Raw genomic sequence first — 6,035 nt, forward strand, 5'->3', positions numbered from 1 at the left:
TTACTCATAAAATTTGATTTTCTTAGTAAAAATAAAATTACTTTATCAATTTATATGATTTTTGGAATATGATATTTTAATTCTGTTATGGATATTTAACATCACAAAGATTTCTTCCATTTTTGTTTTTTAATATAAGGAGAATTCTGGATAAGAGGCAAAAACGGTTTAAACATTTCTTGAGTTACCTTTTTATATCTGTTGTAATATGATTAAAATCTTAGGAATCAACAAAAATAGACACAAATTACTCAAGTTTTCCTCCCAGGTATCCCTTCCTCCACACACACAATATCCAATTACTTAAAAAGAAATTCTGTAAAGAAGATAATTTCAAAAAAAAAAAAAAAAAAAAAAAAAAAAAAAAATTCTTTTTACTTTTGTTGTCTTCATGAAACATTTCCCTTTTTTTTTTTTTTCTTTTTTTTTTTTTCAAAATAATTGTTCATGGGCAATTTTTGTACCTCTATATTTGTATAAGAGACATGGAGTTCATCTTGGAAACTGCACTGGAAGAACAAATAAGGAGATTTCAGACTTCTTTAGCAAGGGTAAAAGAATAGAAGAAAAGATAAGAAAGAAACTGAAAGCTTTAGGATTCAACTACAAAGTAACATCAGAGATAATAACCGTATGATCAACAATTTGACACCGTCTGGAATGCCTAAGTCGTTGCAAAAAGTAACAATGTTATTCCACTTCTCCCCTGAAGGCTCCAGACCGAGCAAAATAATAAAACTTGGATAAACCAGATAGCTGCTGGTAACAAGACTTATCGCTCTGCCATAGAAGCCGGAAGATGCAGCCCTGTCACAGAACTTTGTCGGCCACACTTCACTTAACATTTGACCTCCCAGCTCGCCTGACAGCAACCGTTCTACTTTTTTCTTTTTTTTTTTTTAAATAGAGTGCAGTGGAATGAAACACTAACAAATCCAACTTCAACACAAATGATGAGATAATGGCCAAGATCACCGGAGACATTGACGAAGGACTAGGGCTAGTTCTGAGGCCACCACAAGATGGATTCATTGAATTAAATGACATAACACAAACATATGAAGACAAACTGATTCAAGTTTGGTGAATAAATCTAAAATAACAATGAAACTACTGTATTATTTTCATAGACATGAAATTCAACCATTTACTTTTCTGGATTGGTTGGTTGGTTGTTTTTGTTTTACGGAATATCAACCCTTTTTAGGTTATTTAATGCCAAATCCAAAGATTTTGAAGAAAAATTTTTTAATAGAATATATTTGTTGTTTTCAAGTCGGTTTCTATTTAACCCATAGTTGGGACCCTAATAGGTACTACCACTCCGGGTCAGAGTGGACCTGGGAGCAATGGCAATTAAAGGGTGGCTCCACACTCCCCAAAGCCCGCAAGCTAGGGCCACACCACTGGATATAGTTTAAGGTCATATCCAGGACCTACTTTTCTGGAAGATGGTTAGGTTGATGTGGTCCACATGAATAACTGGCTAGAAAACCTGATTCAACACCATGCAACTTAGAAGGAAGGCGGAGGGGTTAAAGGAACAAGTTTACTCCAAGAAGCCAGCAACTTTAGAACTTTGAGGACGACTACTAGAAGTGATTTCAGCCACTCCACAAGATTTTCTATGAAGATCAATTGATGCAATTTATTAAGTGATTTAAGAAAATAAAGGCGAGTGGTGATGTGCATGGATTGAATTTTAAATTAAAAAACCTTACGTTGTATCTTGTCCTTGTATTCATGTTTTGTAAACGATATGATTCATAAATAAATCACAAGATTTTTAAAATAGGGAGGGACTTTTCGATCACTATTATATAAATATCTTTATATCTAGAAAAGTGAGAATGTGTTTGTGTGTGGACAATTCTCAACCTATATACTCAATTTTTTTACCTACAGGCTAGTAATTTGGTGTATAGGGTATTCAGACATGTGGAAAACTTTTTAATCAGTTTTCATTCGGAAAAAAAGGGTTGGTAAGGGGTAAAAATTGAAAAATTGGTACTTGGGGGAGTCATCGAATTTTTATCTGTTTGTCAACTGTTTCACAAGGTTTTCAAACACTTTTTAAAGATTATGGCAAGCTGGTCTAATGGTTATCGTACTTGACACACTGTCTTTAGGTTTTGGTTTTCAATCTCAGATAGAGTATTTTTTTTTTTACTTACAAGAAGTGAACTGTTTAGAAAAAATATAATACTCACATGCACATGTCTCAGTTTCTTTCAGTTTTTTTTCCCTTCATTTTTTAAAGGAGTTTAACATTACGTTTAATACCAAGCAACGCTGGGTACACCTAGTATATATATATATATATACACACGTTGTATTTTTTATTACCGTATCTTTCTATTAAGTTACATTATTGTTTAAGCTACCCAACCGTTTTTTTAGCCGTCTGTAGCTTCCTCAGACTTTTACAGAAATGTTCTTATTATGGAATGAAAGAATGAATGAGGGTTGGGCGGGGGGAGGGGTGCGGGGAGGGCGGAAGAAAGAGAGGAAAGGAACAAGGGGGAAGGTGGGAGGGGGCGCTTGGTATGTTGGTAATGTTTTAGTTTTGAGGTTTAAGGAACTTGTGGGGGAGGGTCTGGGAAGTTCATTTCTGGTGTGGCTGAGGGCATATGGATACATGGAGGGGAAGGGGAATATGTGGGGGTAGGAGGAGGGGGGGTACTTTAAAATTCGAGTCTTAATGTTAAAGTTTTTTGCATCTCGTTGGTGAGATGATTTCTTGGTAAGTATGTCTTGACCTGTTGGGTGTTGCTTACCAAGAAATCATCTCACCAACGAGACACAAAAAACTTTAACATCAAGACTCGAATTTTAAAGTAACCCCCCCTCCACCTACTCCCACATATTCCTCTTCCCCTCCATGTATCCCTATGCCATCAGCCACACCAGAAATGAACTTCCCAGACCCTCCCCCACAAGTTCCTTAAACCCTAAAACTAAAACATTACAGACATACCAAGCGCCCCCTCCCACCTTCCCCCTTGTTCCCTTCCTCTCTTTAATCCGCCTTCCTTGCACCACCCCCCCCCGACCTCATTCACTCTTTCATCCCATAATAAGAACATTTCTGTAAAAGTCTGAGAAAGCTACAGACGGCAAAAAAAACGGCCAGATAGCTTAAACAATAATGTAACTTAACAGAAAGATACGGTAATAAAAAATAAAACGCATATTTGCTCTACAGCAGTATTGAGCACTTTCTTCAGTTTTTATTAATTACCATTTCCACTATATATATATATATATATATATATATATATACATACATACAGGGTGACCCCCCCAAAACAAAACAAAAGCTAAATGGAGGCCATCTAGAACATATGCTGTAGAACAGAGAAAAAAAGGCCAAAGACTCTAGTGTTTTGATGTGATGTTTTGAATATAATAAACTAGTTATGACCAAAGTTTCATTTCATTCGGACAAAACACTAAGAAACAGGGCCTAATTAGAGTTGGGGCCCGTTTTTTTTGGGGGGGGGTCACCCTCTGTGTGTGTGTGTGTGTATATATATATATATATATATATATATATATATATACATGAGAGAGAAAAAAGGAGTAGGTGTAGATGTGTAATCTTTATAGGATATATAAAATAGTTTGTATAAAAGTATGATAAATCCCATACAAGAATCGGGAAATGCATTATAGACAAGGTCCCAAATATTCAAACAGCTCTTAGGTATTCTGAAAGAGGGTTTAGAACATCTAACAATTTTGAAATAAATTTCCCTTAATATAGGACATTGGCAACTCCAGCAATGTTGCTACTCACCCAAAACTCGACTTGTACATCAATCATATATATTTTATTTAAATACTGCAGTTACTAGAAATACCAAAGTTTTCATCCGTCTGGCCATCAGTATCTTTTTGCATATTCAGAATATGCTATAGACTGAAATTTACAAAAAAAATATTCATTTTCTAGGTGTCAACTCAACAAGGTTTTGTCAGGGTGGGGGATTCAATTTTTCAGTATTATTATTTACTAATTTGAAAAGAAAACGCCAACTTATTACTCAAGGAATCCATTATATGAAGGAGAATTGTCTGTCTGTCTGTATGTGTGCATGTATGTCCAGCTAAAGAGGAATGGGCTGGGGAGAAAAAAATAGAGACATAGAAGTTTTAGTAGAAATAGGTTACACTTATGCTTCAGACAATGCCAAGTAGGCCTGCTAGTAATCTATAAACAAGAGGTTCATGTTACAATCGTAATAAATGTTTTAAAGTTTACCCATTTTCTAAGAATAATTCAATATGTTTACTTAGATTACAGGTTTGGCTAATTCATCTGTTGTAATGGTATTAATTTCTTTTTCAATGCCAGCTTGAAAATCACGTAGCTTGTTTAGCTTTTTTATGATAAACATGAACCTTTAGAAACCCTCACAACTAAGAGTCTAGGCAACTTCATCCAACGAATTATAAAGGAGTTTGAAAGCCATGGCATTACAGCCACCTAACATTAGTCTCCTCAATCTAACTAAATGTTACTGCAGTCACTAGAAATACCAAAGTTTTCATCCGCCTGGCCATCAGTATCTTTTAGCATGGTCAGAATATGCTATAGACTGAAATTTACATAAAAAAATATTCATGGTCCCTATTAACTTGCGTCTTCACTAAAGCAAAACTAGTCACAAGGTCGGTTTTAAATATGTGGAAAATCTAGCTACCCAAAAAGGGGGCACTCTAGATTGGGGCAAGTATAAAAATTGCCTAAGTGTAGAAGGATTTCTCTTTAACTGACCAATGACAAAACAGATGAAGTGTAGGAGCAGGATGGATGCTGCACTTTGATATTAGCCAAAAGGCTAAGAAAGAATATTGTGATTTTAGAGATGAGGAATTTTCAAGCATTTATGATTTTAACATAAGTATCTATTGTTTGTTACAATATAATCGATAATGATTTACTTTGCTATTATTTTTTATGTTGTTAACCAATTATATATGGCCAGCCCTGTACATCACGTCAATGCTTTTACTAAATTTTGTGAATTTGTTTTCTTCTAAGGTAGAAGAACATTAAAGAGTTGGAGCTGCCACTGATCCAGGAAATTCCTTTTTTTTTTCTTTATTATTATTTAAAAAATGTTTTATTATTTGATGCAAATGATTTTTTTTTTTTCAAGATGATGAGGAGTCCAAAGAAAATGAAAAACTCAGGAGTAGAGTTTAAAAGATTCAACCGTGAGGTAATGTTCAGGCATTCATTTCTTTTTTCTTTAAAAACCTTCACTTGCTTACAGAAAATGAGTTTTCAATGGAGTGTATTTTCATATATACAAGGTGACCTCCACCTTAAAAAAAAAAAAAAAGAACCTGCACACATTGTCATATTTTTCATTAATTGAGGCCCCCAGAATCATACAGTACCAAGCACCATATATAGGTATATATGTACAGTACAGCATGAATCTGGGGGTCTTAATTCACTAATTACTTCATTTTGCAAAATATGGCAGAAATAGCACATTTTAACACTAGATCTCAATAGGAGTCTCATGAAGAATATACTCATCCAAGAAAGGCTTGTTCATATAGTTCAGTTTAAAAAAATAAAAAAAAATTTAAAAAAAAAAAGAGCAGCAGCATTCAAGAAGTAGACCATTCCAAAAACTATTGAACAGTAGAGAACCTTAATAGAGCCAGTGACAACCGTCCAAATCATTTAGGATGTCACACGAAGCATACAGTTGAGCTGATGGATAGCAAAATAGTTTAACAGAGTCCAAAACAAGCAGGAAAATGGGTCGTTTCTGATAAAATTTTGGTTCCAACAAGATGGAGCAAGCTTTCACATGTCAAATATGTCCTGTGATTGGTTGAAAGATAATTTTAGAGGCAGTGTGATCAGTCTGTCTCAAGACTGGCCTTGAGTGAACAAGTCACAGCTTTGATGTTAACCCCATCCCAGATTTCTTTCTTAAAAACAGAATTATGCAGAGAGTTCCAGGATCATTACAGACTTCAAAAAAGCTGCCCAAAGATGCATATTTTTA

Source organism: Euprymna scolopes, chromosome 29, assembly GCF_053919585.1.
Source record: "Euprymna scolopes isolate OS-2025 chromosome 29, ASM5391958v1, whole genome shotgun sequence".
NCBI classification, from domain to species: domain Eukaryota; kingdom Metazoa; phylum Mollusca; class Cephalopoda; order Sepiida; family Sepiolidae; genus Euprymna; species Euprymna scolopes.